The 13,710-nt window shown below is 48.1% G+C and overlaps 1 long non-coding RNA gene across 1 annotated transcript; it reads right to left on the bottom strand.

Annotated features, from left to right (window-relative positions):
• Positions 1-8,559: 8,559 nt before the first annotated feature.
• On the bottom strand, positions 8,560-10,459 carry LOC308272975. Its single transcript, XR_013961696.1, has 5 exons — positions 10,395-10,459; positions 10,173-10,211; positions 9,912-9,950; positions 8,962-9,118; positions 8,560-8,764 (listed from the first exon to the last, which is right to left on the bottom strand). It is a non-coding gene; the product is annotated as an uncharacterized lncRNA (long non-coding RNA).
• Positions 10,460-13,710: the final 3,251 nt, after the last annotated feature.

Below are 13,710 nucleotides of genomic sequence, written 5' to 3'. Positions count from 1 at the left end.
GAAGGTTCTGGACTGTCTTCAGGACCTCGGCTCTCTAGACGGTCTACTGGGGATGCCTAAAAGACAGCTCCAGCATCCTTTAGACTTCAGCCTTTTGCAAAACCAACTTCTTTTGGACCGGGGAGTCACTCCTTAGGACCAAAGGGGGGCTTCCTCCAGCACAGGAGGCCGCCCTGCCTGGGGGCTGCCTTGCCCCGCTGGGTGTGGAGGCCACCCTTCCTGTCCTCCGGGGACAGTGACTGGCCGGCCCTTTCTTAGGCAGGGCTGGGCGGGCCTGTAGAATTGAATAAATGTGAACTCAGGGAACGGGGAAGGTGGCACTCCCTCTTTGGAGTTGGGAGAAAGAAGATGCCAGCTTTGAAGACAGGTGGGTGAACTGTCCTGTCGGATATTAGGTTTTAGGGCCAGACACTAGGTGCACTGCCACGCCCCTTGACTATTTATGAATCAAAATGTTTGTAACTTAAAGTTTCTAGTAATGGAGAGTGAACGCCTGCAGAGTCTCTGGTTTTGTCAACGCCTTTGTGTCCTTTCGGCCCCTGGGCACTGGTGAGGCTGGGAATGAGTTTTGGGGAAGGAGCTGGTGGACTGATTGCTTGGAAAGATCTGAATTTGACAAGTCAGGCCCTCTTTCCTTTTGACATTCCAGCTCGTCATAGAAAAATGGGTTGGTCCTCATAGGTGTGATGAGGAGCAGAAATAGGAGCTCAGTAAGATTTGTGTGTGTGTGGTACTGGGTATTGAACACAGGGGCATTCTACCTCCAAGCTACACCCCAGCCCTATTTTATATTTATTTATTTCCTTACTTATTTATTATTTATTATTGGTGTTGGGGATTAAACCCAGGGACATTCAACTTCCAAGCTATAGTAGCACCCAGCCCTATTTTTATTCTTTATTTTATCTTATTTTATTTTTTTATTTTTTTATTTTTTTGGTGGTACTGGGGTGGAACCCAGAGGCTTTCTACCTCTGGGCTATACTCCCAGACCTTTTTTTTTTTTTTTTTTTTTTCGGAAACAGAGTCTCACTAAGTTGCTGAGAGCCTCACTAAGTAGCTGAGGCTGGCTTCTAACCTGTGCGACCCTCCTGTCTCAGCCTCCCAAGCACTGGGATCACAAGTTTGCACCACCACGCCCGGCTTGAACCTTCTTCTATCTCAGCCTCCTAAATACCAAATTAGGATCTCATGGGGGTGTATCATCATGCCCTAATTCAGTAAGATTTTTTTTTGTATGTGTGTGTGTGTCTGGGGATGGAACCCAGGGGCATTCGACCTCTGAGCTACACCCCCTGCCCTGTTTTTTATTCTTTAGTTTTTGAAAAAGGGTCTCACTGAGTTGCAGAGGGCCTCACTAAGTAGCTGAGGCTGCCAGCGAACTGTGATCCTCAGGTCTCACTCAGCCTCCCGAATGCTGGATGACAAGTGTGCGCCACCACGCCTGGCTCAGTAAGATATTTTGAAACCTGTGAGGCCAGGCGTGGTGGCTCATGCCTGTAATCCCAGTTCTTGGGAGGCTGAGACAGGAGGATCCCAAGTTTCAGGAAAGCCTCAGTAAGTAGTGAGACGCTCATCAACGTAGCAAGATCCTGTTTCTTTCTTCTTTTTTTGTGGGTCTGGGGATGGAACCCAGAGGCATTTGACCTCCGAGCTACACCCCTGACCTATTTTTTTTTTTTATTATTCTTTATTTTGAAACAGGGTCTCACTGAGTTGCAGAGGGTTTCGCTAAGTAGCTGAGGCTGTCCGTGAACCGTGATCCTACGGTCTCAGCCTCCCAAATGCTGGGAGGGATTACAAGCGTGCGCCACCGCACCAGGCTAGATCCTGTTTCTAAATAAAAATAAAATAGATCTGGAGGTATAGCTCAGAGGTAGAATGTCCCTTAGACATTCTCAGGAATACTTCCCATGTGCCAATGTACATTATTGTTTGGTTTAGTTTGGTTTGGTACTGGGACTTGAACCCAGGGTTACTCTACCACTGTGCTATACCCCCAGCCCTATTGTATTTTATTTATTTATTTTTATGGTGCTGGGGATGGAATCCAGGGACATTGTATCTCCGAGCAACCCCCTCAGCCCTATTTTTATTTCTTTATTTTAAAACAGGGTCTCACTGAGTTGCAAAGAGCCTCACTAAGTAGCTTGAGGCCGGCCGCCAACCACAATCCTCCGGTCTCAGCCTCCTGAATGCTGGGATGACAAGTGTGCGCCACCAAGTCTGGTCTTCCAGCTGTATTTTATTTTTAATTTGAAAACAGGGTTGCGCTAAGTTGCTGACAACCTCAGTGCATTGCCGGGGCTGGCGTCGAACCTCTGGTCCTCCCGTCTCAGCCTCCCAAGCGTGGGGATTATAGGTGTCGCACCATGCCCAGTTTGTGTTTGTTTCTTTCTTTCAACAGCATCTCACCAGGTTGTTGCGAGTCTCACTAAATTGCCCGGGCAGGTGCCACTTGCCTGGATCACATGACATTTTGATGTCTCGAGTCTTTCTTAATCTACAGTAGTCCACTTCCTCTTCCCTTTTATGCTTACTAACTTATTTTTTGTGCCACCTTGTCAGAAACACTCATTTGTCCTGTGGAAAATTCCACTCTCTGAATCTATGTTTGGTTTTTGGTTCTGAAGGTTGTACCCAGAGGCCTTCTACCTCCAAGCTACATCCCCAACCCTATTTTAGTTTTTTTTTTTTTAATTTTACTTTAGTTTTTCAGTACTGGGAATGGAACCCAGGGGCATTCTACCTCTGAACTGCACCCCCCAGCCCTATTTTTTATTCTTTATTTTGAAACAGGGTCTCACTGAGTTGCTGAGGGATCTCGCCAAATTACTGGGCCTGGCCTCAAATGTGCAATCCTCCTGTCTCAGCCTCCCAAGTACTAGAATTACAGATATGCAGTACCCTGCATGGCTTTGCTTCTTGATTTCATTGAGCTGCTTCTTCCATCTCTGCATTTCCAATGATCAAACCTCTGAAGGTTCATTTGGCTTCAGATTCTGACCTGTGGGAGGAAGTCGGTGGGCATATTGCCCACCACTTCCTACTGGACCCCCGGTGGCCACTGCACAGCTCCTGTCTCTCTGACCTTTGGAAATTTCTTTCTTTTCTTTTTCTTTCTTCTTTTTTTTAGTGGTACTGGGGTGGAACCCAGAGGCTTTCTACCTCTGGGCTACACTCCCAGACCTATTTTATATTTTATTTGGAAACAGAATCTCATAAGTTGCTGAAAGCCTCACTAAGTAGCTGAGGCTGGCTTTGAACCTGTGAGATCCTCCTGTCTCAGCCTCCCAAGCGCAGGGATTACAAGCGTGCGCCACCACGCCCGGCCCTTTGGAAGTTTCTACCATCAACTTTTCAGCTGACCGTTTCAGCCACTGGTAAGTGTTACCTGATTCAGTTATTGCTTGAGTTGCAAAACGGTGATTTTAAAATTCTGTTGTTCCTTCCTCATTTCTTAGCTGCAATTCTTCAGGAAAAAAAGAAATTTCTGGGTCAAGTATTGTGGTGTACATCCCAGTCCTTGGGAGGATAAGACAGGAGGATCACAGGTTGCAAGCCAGCCTCAGCAACTTAGTGAAGACCTCAGCAACTTAGCAAGACTGTTTCCAAGTAAAAAATAAGACAGGCTGGTGGTGCACGCTTGTAATCCCAGCATTCGGGAGGCTGAGACAGGAGGATCACACAGGTTTGAAGCCAGCCTCAGCTACTTAGGCCCTCTGCAACTCAGTGAGACCCTGTTTCAAAATAAAGAATAAAAAATAGGGCTGGGGGTATCGCTTGAAGGTAGAATGCCCCTGGGTTCCATGCCCAGTACCTCAAAAAATAAAATAAATAGAATGTGAGCCAGGCGTGGTGGCACACACTTGTCATCCCAGCATTCGGGAGGCTGAGACCAGAGGATTGTGGTTCACAGACAGCCTCAGCTACTTAGTGAGGCCCTGTTTCAAAAGAAAATAAACTTGGGCTGGGGTGTAGCTTGGAGGTAGAAGGCCCCTGGGTTCCATCCCTGGCATTGAAAAAATGTATTTTTATACCATTTGCTCCTCCTCTTTTATTTATTTATGGGTTTATTTATTTAGGTGTTAGGAGCATTTTATTTCCATGGTCTACCTTAGCCCTTTTTTGTTTATTTTGAAATGGTGTCACTAAATTGCAAAGGTTGTTCTGCGATCTTCCTGTCTCAAGTCTCCCAAGTACTAAGCTTACAGCTGTGCACCATTGCCCATCTCAACTTAGCCTCTTTTAGAAGAAGTCATCAAGCCAGACATGGTGGTACACACTTGGGAGAGGCTAAGACAGGAGGATCACATGTTCAAGGACAACCTCAGCAAGTAGTGAAACTCTCATCAACCTAGTGAGACCCTGTTTCAAAACTAAAAATGAAAATCGGCCTAAGGGTGTAGCTTTGAGGTAGAATGGCCCTAGGCTCAATCCCCAGTACCAGAAAAATAAAACAAAATGTCTCCTAAAGATCTCATTTATTGGCTGGGCGTGGTGGTGCATGCTTGTAATCCCAGCATTCGGGAGGCTGACACAGGAGGATCACAGTTAACAGACAGCCTCAGCTACTTGTCGAGGCCCTTTGCAACTCAGTGAGACCCTGTTTCAAAATAAAGAATAAAAAATAGGGCTGGGGGTGTAGCTCAGAGGTAGAATGCCCCTGGATTCCATTCCCAGTACTGGGGGGAAAAAAAAAGATCGACCATGTAACTTAGAGGAAAGATTTATTTCCTTACAGTTTTGGGTTCAGTCCACATGAGGCTGGGGGCTGTAGATCACAGGGGATGTGCCACCACACCTGGTAATAAATGGTCGATCTTTAGATGATAGCTGCAAGAATGCTGAGCAGATCATATAACTAGAGATTACTGGCGGTTTCTTTATCATACTGTATTTTTTTTTTAAATTTTATAGTTTAATGACAGGAAATAGCCAGCCTGAAATGTGTCATATTTCCACCTGAGGGTCACCTGACTGGTCTGGGGAAATACAGTGTCACATCTTAAGAGTCAGCAGGCACTTTGCCCCTCCAGATTGTGTATTATTTCTACCTCCGGGCTATACTCCCAGACCTATATTATACTTTATTTGGAAACAGGGTCTCACTAAGTTGCTGAGAGCCTCACTAAGTAGCTGAGGCTGGCTTGGAACCTGTGCGATCCTCCTGTCTCAGCCTCCCAAGCGCGGGGATTACAGGCGTGCGCCACCACGCCCGGCCTATTTCCTATTCTTTGGGGAATGACACAGCAATGAAGACCATCATGGGCTGGGGAGGTAGCTCAGGGGTACAGTGCCTGCCTGGCTTTCTTGATGCCCTGGGTCCAAACACACAAACACACACACACACACACACACACACACACACACACACACACACACACACATACACACCCATGGGAAAGTAGATTGTTATGGGGATGAAAGCACTGTAGTAAGCAAACACAGGCTGCGCTGCGCAAAGCCAGGTGCCTTCGTGAGCTGCCGATGAGGGCGTAGCAACATAAACCAGCGCAGGGAGGGCCGCTCCCAAGTGCGCCCAGGGCCCTGGGTGCTGCAAAACTTCCTTTGCATATCACCTCCAGTTGTCTTTTTTTTTTTTTTTTTTTGTGGTCCTGGGGATGGAGCCCTGGGGCATTCTACCTCAGAGACACCCCCAGCCCGATTTTTTATTCTTTATTTTGAAACGGGGTCTCACTGGGTTGCAAAGCGCCTGAGTAGCTGAGGGTGGCCATGAACCTGGGTCCTCCTGTCTCGGCCTCAAAATACTGGGATTACAAGCGTGCACCACCACGTCTGGCTTCCGGTTTTCTTTTCTGGTAGAGGCAATTGAACCCGGGAGCATTCTACCTCTGAGCTACATCCCCAGCCCTGTTTTCTTTTTTATTTGGGAACAGGGTGTCGCTAAATTGCTGAGAGCTGCACTTAAACCTGCCATCATCCTGTACAGTTTTTAAAGTACTGGGATTACAGGCATGTGCACCAGGTCCGTGTGTGTGTGTGTGTGTGTGTGTGTGTGTGTGTGTGTGTGTGTTACTGAGACTGGGGATTGAACCCAGGGGGTGTTCTACCTCTGAGCTACATTCCCAGCCCTTTTTTTCTTCATTTTGGAATGGTTTCACTAAATGACAGAGGACCTCACTGAGTTGCTGAGGCTACCCACAAACCGTTCAGCCTCCCATGTAGCAAGTACTGGGCTCACAGCACGCGCCACTCGCTGGCTCTGTGGGATTACAGGTGGCCACCACATCCGGCCTTAACTTTTACAACAGTATCACTAACCTGATCCTTCTGGCTCAGCTTCCAAGGCCGTGCGCCACCCGCCTGGCTTCCTCTGCTACACACAAGACTCTTCCCAGGTCAGTAGCCTGGCATCCAGCTGAACTGTTGCTTAACCTGCCTATTTGTTTCTTACGTACTTATTTCCACTCTAGGATTTCTACTTGTGTTCTCCCCTCCGGGTCCTGTGCTGGGATGAACCCACGGCCTCCTGTGTGCCGAGTGTGGCGCTCAACCACACCTCGCGGCCTCTTCAGTTTTGTCCAGTCTACTGCTCTTTAATGCCCTTTGTCCGAATGAATTCTTTCTCTCCTGGAACATCCTTACCTCCTTATGCCTCACGCTCTCGTCACGTTTCTCGGCTGTAAAGCCACCTGTTATTGTACCTGCTGGCTCATTCCCAGAGGACTGGAGTTGTCCCTGTGGTGTCATGGTGTAAGTGGCACTGGGGATTGAGCCCAGGGCACTTTACTAGTTAGCTTCGTTCCCAGCTGTGTGGCTGTTGCTGGGGGTTAAGCCCAGGGGCATTCTACCTTCAAGTTATTTTTAAAATTTATTTATTTGTGTGTGTGTGGTACTGGGGGTGGAACCCAGAGGCTTTCTACCTCCAGGCTATACTCCCAGACCTTTTTTATATTTTATTTGAAACAGGGTCTCACTAAGTAGCTGAGGCTGGCTTTGAACCCGTGCGATCCTCCTGTCTCAGCCTCCCAAGCGCGGGGATTACAAGCGTGCGCCACCATGCCCGGCTATAGTGATGGACTTTGATGTTTGTGGGCTTCTGTGTTTTGGTTCTGGCTCATCTTGGGAGCTCTCTCAAGGGAGCATCAGGTGTGAACTCCAGATGGATCTGTGGATTGTTAAGCTTTTGCTCAGCCCTTTAGGAATCAAGTCCCACGCTGTTTCTGAGTTATTAGGTATATCAGACACACCAAAAAAATCAAAAATTATGCTTTTTTTGCGGTACTGGGGATGGAACCCAGGGGCATTCTACCTCCGAGCTACATCCCCAGCCCTATGTTTTATTATTTTGAAACAGGGACTCACTGACTTGCCAAGGGCCCCACTAAATAGCTGAGGCTGTCTGCCAACTGCAGTCCTCCTGTCTCAGCCTCCTCAATGCACAAGGATTACAAATCACCACGCCCGGCTTTAAACCCTATTTTTTTTTGGGGGGGGGGGTTGGGGATGGAACCATACACCCCCTGCCCTATTTCTTTTCTTTATTCTTTATTTTGAAACCAGGTCTCAGAGTCGCAAAGGGCCTAAGTAGCTGAGGCTGTCTGCCATCCTTTGGTCTCGGCCTTCTGAATGCTGGGATTACAAACCACCATGCCCGGCATTTAACCCTATTTTTAAAATGGGGCCTTAGCTAGGTGTGGTGGCACATCCTGTAATTCCAGTACCTGGGAGGCTGAGACAGGAGGATCACAAGTATGCAGCCAGCCTTAGCAACTTGTGAGGTTCCCCCTAAGTCTCCCGAAAACTGGGATTACAAATGGCTTCATATTTGCTCTAAGTCACACACTAACCTATTTTTCAAAAAATTGAAGCAGATCTTGGCTGGACGTGGTGGCGCACACTTGTAATCACTGTTTAGAAAGCTGAGACAGGAGGATCGCGCAGGTTCAAAGCCAGCCTCAGCTTCTTAGTGAGGCCCTCAGCAACTTAGCAAGACCCTGGTTTCCAAACAAAATATAAACTAGGTCTGGGAGTACAGCCTGGAGTTAGAAAGCCTCTGGCTTCTATCCCCAGTAACACAAAAACCAGAATTTTGCTAAATTGTTGGGAACTCATCAGGTTGCAGAGGGTAGCCCAAACTTGCAATCCTCCTGTCTTAGCCTCAAGTACTGCAATTACATGTGTGTAGGGCCATGCCTAGCTAGAAGGCGACTTAGTGAAACACAAAAACCAGAATTTTGCTAAATTGTTGGGAACTCATCAGGTTGCAGAGGGTAGCCCAAACTTGCAATCCTCCTGTCTTAGCCTCAAGTACTGCAATTACATGTGTGTAGGGCCATGCCTAGCTAGAAGGCGACTTAGTGACACCCTGTTTCCAAATAAAGTGAATGGAGGCTGGTTGCCTGGTGACTGAGTCTAAGAATCAACTCAAGGACAATACAGGCATGAATTGTCTCTTCTGAAATGTGACCCTGAAGATCCCTCCCTATATGCTAATTTGAAACAATAGAAGAAACCTAGAATATTTTCAGATCCCCTAAACCTTTTTTATATCTCATTTCCACTTAAAGCAAATGATCCACTCATTAGGTTTTAAAATAATTTATTTAAATCTTACTGCTAAAACAACGTACTTGCACAGACAAAAAAAATACAAACTCCACTTTAGCCTCAAGTGTCGCAGTTTCTAACCAACTTGTTGACAATGAAGTTGCCGACTGCTCAGGTCAATACAGGAAGATACAGGTTCCTGGGTTCTGCCCGCTATCAGACTGCAGGTGTCCTCGATGCCAACAAAATCCTGGAATTTAACACACACACAAACAAACAAAAAACAAGCCAAAATGAAAATCACAGAAGGAAGTGGCAGCAGAAACCAAGCTGGGTGGGCAGGGGAGGTGCCGGAGGATGGAGCAAAGGTTTAGAGCCATCAGGTGGTTTCAAAGATCCTCAGTCCCACCAGGTCATCAGCACCGTAACGCAAAATGACAGACTCACCATAGATAGTTACAGGGAGAAAAGGCTGACGCCCGCTTGTCAGAGCTTGGAGATGAAGCCGTGTTCCATCGTGCCCAGGCAACCTCAGGCTTCAGCTCAGGTGAGGGCAGGATCTGTGAAGGGGCGCTGCCCCCGACAGGCTTCCAAAGCTGCCATGCTAGAAGACGGAACCAGAGAACAGCTAAGAAGAAGCAGGGCACGCAAGGCCCTCCCCCACAGGTCCAAGAATCCAGTTTCCCAATGGAGTCAGAACTTATTTTGACATCAGGACCAGTGTCAGAGACTCTAGTCTGTGAAATCATCATTCCCAATTTAGGGAGAACTGGATCAAGGGCAGCCATTCTGGAAGGGGATGTAGTACACAGAAGGAAAAAAAGCCAGGTGCGGTGGCACTCTTGTAATCCCAATACTAGGGAGGCAGAGTCAATGCCAGGTTCCAGCCTCAGCTACTTAATGAAGCCCTCTTCAACTTAGCAGACTTCATTTCCGAATAAAAAATAAGGACAAATGTGTATCAAGAGAATGCCCCTGGGTTTAAACCCCAGTACCACACAAACGCCCCCATAAACCTGGGTTCTGTGGTACACGTCTGTAATCTCAATACTTGGGAGGCGGACAGGATTGCGAGTTCAGGGACAGCTTCAGCTTGTAGTGAAGCTCTCAATCTAGTAAGACCCTGTCCCAACCAAAATAAAAAAAAGCCAGGTGTGGTGGCACAGGACTTTAACCCCAGTACTTGAGAGACAGGTTCACCGCCAGCCTCAGTTATTTAGTGAGACCCTGTTATGAGATAAAGAGGGCTGGGGGTCATGTATCCCAGAGGTAAAAATGGTCCCTGGGTCCTACCCCCGGTACCGGGAAAAAAAAAAACACGTGAGGGTGTAGAGGTCGAAAGTAGAATGCCGCTGAATTCAATCCCCAGTACCACACTCTAGTGCTCTAGTACTAACCTGCTTATGGACAGCCCGCCGATGGAGACCTTAAAATCCCTAATTGTATAAAGAGAAACGAAAATAGAGGTTAGTTAAGTTCCTGGCTACCAGCTTCCCAGAGGCCAGGCAGCAGGGAGTGTGGCCCGAGGGGCGGTCAGCGCGCTGCGGTGATGGCGTCAGCGAGGCACTCAGAGTCACCAGGAGTCATCATTGCCCCGTCCCCACCTCGGCGACCGCCGGCCACTCCCGATCCCGCCGTCACTTGCACCATCCACTCACCATCCGGGCGTTGCGGGCCTGTCTGCGGGGATCCGGGACCTGGGGGGAAAAAACCAATGAGCGGGCAGAGGCCAAGGGGACTCCGCCGACCCCCCCTGCCCCGGGCTGGGTCAGTTCCAAGCAGTGGCGTCACAGCGACATCAGAAACTCTAGTCTGTAATGGGCGTTCATCCTGCTCAGCCCGCGCCCCGGGTGCCGTCCCCCGCCAGGGCTCCGGGCTACCTGCAGCCGGGGCTCCGAGCGCCGGCCGGGCGGGGCCGAGGGACCCACGCCCGCCGGGCGCCCGCCGCACAAAGAGGCCGCGCCGCCGCGCCGGAGCCTTTTAAGGCCGCGCCAGGTCGGGGTCCTGACGGGCGAGGCTGTCTTCCTCTATGCCTAGTTCGATGCGCGGCATTTTCCTCATTTTTCTTCGAATCGGAATTTTTAAAAAGTGAAATTAAGTCTTGAAGGTATGTGTCACACTCTCCTTGGGAAAGAATCGTGGGTTTCTGGTGAATTTTTAAAATAAGAACAAAAAGAAAACATAAGGCAACCTAGCTGACCAGACAGGAGAAAGTCCCTGGCCGGCAGGACCCCCGCGTGCGTGCTAGATGGGTTTTTTTTTTTTTTTTTTTTTTTCCTATTTCTTTTTTTTAGACCTGGGCTTGCTGCGCTACGAAGCTGTATTTGAACTCTGGAACCTGCTATTTCAGCCTCCCAAGTAGCTGGGTGGCTCCATTACGTGGGCTTCCTTAAAGTGGATCCAGGCGACCGAGGCCCTTCTGGACCAGTGGATGACCTGGGACTCTTCCCTCGCCCTCCCCCATTCCCTCCCCAACCCCGTAAACAGCCACGCAGCCGGACCTGGGGGCGCACGCCTATAATCCCAGCACTTGGAAAGCTGAGACGGGAGAATCACAGACGAGTCCAGCCTCGGCAATTTAGTGAGATCATGTCTCAAAATTAAAAATAAAATAGGAGCCGGGCGTGGTGGCGCACGCTTGTAATCCCAGCATTCGGGAGGCTGAGACCGGAGGATCGCGGTTCGCGGACAGCCTCAGCTACTACTTAGTGAGCCCGTCCGCAACTCAGTGAGACCCTGATTCAAAATAAAGAATAAACAATAGGGCTGGGGGTGTAGCTCGGAGGTCGAATGCCCCTGAGTTCCATCCCCAGACGCGCAAAAATAAATAAAATAAATAGGGATCGGGTGTAGCCACGAGGTGGAATGCTCCTGGGTTCCATCCTCAGTACCACAAATTAAATAAAAGTAAACAACTGCTTCCCATTTCTCTCTGCTACACATCCTTTACATTAGCAGTGTTACATTAGCGGCGGGTGGCCTGGGAGTTGGCTAAAAACTGGTGGGTTGTTCAGTAAACTTTGAATAGTACCAAATCTCTTTTTATTTTTGAGGTAATGGGGATTGAGCCCAAGGGCATTCTATGTCTCAGCTACATCTCTAGCTCTATTTTATTTTAATTTTTAAACAGATCTGTAGGTTGTTCAGAGTCTCACTATTTGCTGAGGCTGTCCTTGAACCTGTGGTGGGTCTTTGCTTTTGTCTTTAATTGGTCAGTTTATATATCCTTTTGAAACCTCACCTCCCTGAGCTCTCCACGCCTAGTTTATTGATTCATTTACTTACTCAGTTATTTCTGTGGCACTGGGGACTGAACCCTGGGGCATTCTACCTCCAAGCCACACCCCAGCCTTATTTTATTTTGAAACAAGGTCCCACTGAAGTTGGAGAGTCTCACTACTCTTGCTAAGGCTCCTATGACCTGCGGTGCTCCTGTCTCAGCCTCCCAAGTACTGAGATCATACCTCCTAGTTTATACATACTGTAGCTGGCCATGGTGGCACACATTTCTAATGCCAAGACTTGAATACTTCGGTAGCTAAAACAAGAGTATCACAGGTTCAATACCAGCCTCAGCGATTTAATGAGGCCCTCCCCAACTTAGTGAGAACCTATTTCAAACTAAAATAGGGCTAGGGGGGCTTAGCTGGGCTCAATCCCTTGTACAAAAAAAAAAAAAATTAAGAATACATTGTATGATGGTATTTTCCTCTTTTGCAAGAAAGCCACATCCAACAGGATGACTCGGCTTCCCAACAAGGCAAAGACTTTTGATCACATGACTTACGCTCAGTGAGCACGAGAATAAGGTTATATGTAGGGAAGCATTCTCAGGCGTTTACTTCATTTCTCTGCAGTTATTACATTTGCCCTTCCTTCTCTGAAAGTTTTAGCCTTCCATTTTAGCCACTTGGAGGTAAAAAAAAAAAAAAAAAAAAGGTGCGGAGCCTGGCGAGGTGGCGCACACTTGTAATCCCAGCATTTGGGAGGCTGAGACAGGATGGTTCGCGGACAGCCTCGGCTACTTAGTGAGGCCCTCTGCAACTCAGTGAGACCCTGTTTCAAAATAAAGCATAAAAAATTGGAGTGGAGCGTCGTGACAGCATGCTTGTAATCCCAGCATTTGGGAGGCTGAGACCAGAGGATCGCGGTTCAAGGCCAGCCGTAGCTACTTAGTGAGGCCCTCCGCAACTCAGTGAAACCCGGTTTCAAAATAAAGAATTAAAAAATAGGGCAGGGACTGTAGCTCGGAGGTTGAATGCCCCTGGGTTCCATCCCAGACCCGCAAAAAAAAAAAAAAAAAAAAAAAAAAAAAAAAAAAAATGGGCAGGGGGTGTAGCTTGGAGGGCAAATACCTCTAGACCCCATCCCCAGACCCGCAAAAAAAAAAAAAAAAAAAAAAGGTTCGGTGTGTAGGATGGAGACAGAATGCTCCTGGGTACAACAGCCCAGTGCAAAAGTAAGTAAAAAAACAAAGGCACAGTGCTTTAGTTTTGCCTTAGCTTCCAGAGTAGCTTAAGAATTATTGGAGACCCATTAATTAAACTGTTGCTGGGTCTCCTTCATTCCTATCAATTGTTTCTGACTGTGAATGGCTCCCACTAAGGCCTTCCGAACCTTCAACCTCCAGCTCACAGAAGAAAGCCTTTTATCAGTGGGCAGGGTGGCCACCACCCAGGACTTGGAAGGCTGACACAGGGGGTCACGGGTTCAGGAACACCCTGAGCAATTTGGGGGCACTTGGCAACCTGCACCTCACTGTTGCCCATTTGTCCACTTGACACTATTTCCTACAAAAAAGCCTGGCAGACTAAGACAGGAATGAGAAATGAAGCTCAGGGCCTGAGAGTAACCAGATGCCCTCTGAGAACTGGCTTTACCCCTTCCCTTCAGGCTAACCCATAGCCACCTTCTTGCAAAGCTACCGCCCCGCCTTCCCCTGAAACAAGTCCTACTCCCATCAGAATGAATACCTAGGATTTGTCACATTAAAACTTAAAAAGTTAAAAGCTGGGTGTGGTGGCGCACGCTTGTCATCCCCGAACTTGGGAGGCTGACACAGGAGGATCCCATAGGATCAGAGCCAGCCTCAGCTACTTAGTGAGGCTCATATAAAATAGGTCTGGGAGTATAGCCCGGAGGTAGAAAGCCTCTGGGTTCCACCCCCAGTACCACCAAAAAATAAATTAAAAATAA

This window comes from Muscardinus avellanarius, assembly GCF_963383645.1.
Source record: "Muscardinus avellanarius genome assembly, chromosome: 14".
Classification (NCBI taxonomy): domain Eukaryota; kingdom Metazoa; phylum Chordata; class Mammalia; order Rodentia; family Gliridae; genus Muscardinus; species Muscardinus avellanarius.
This window is presented reverse-complemented; position numbering and strand designations above follow the sequence as displayed.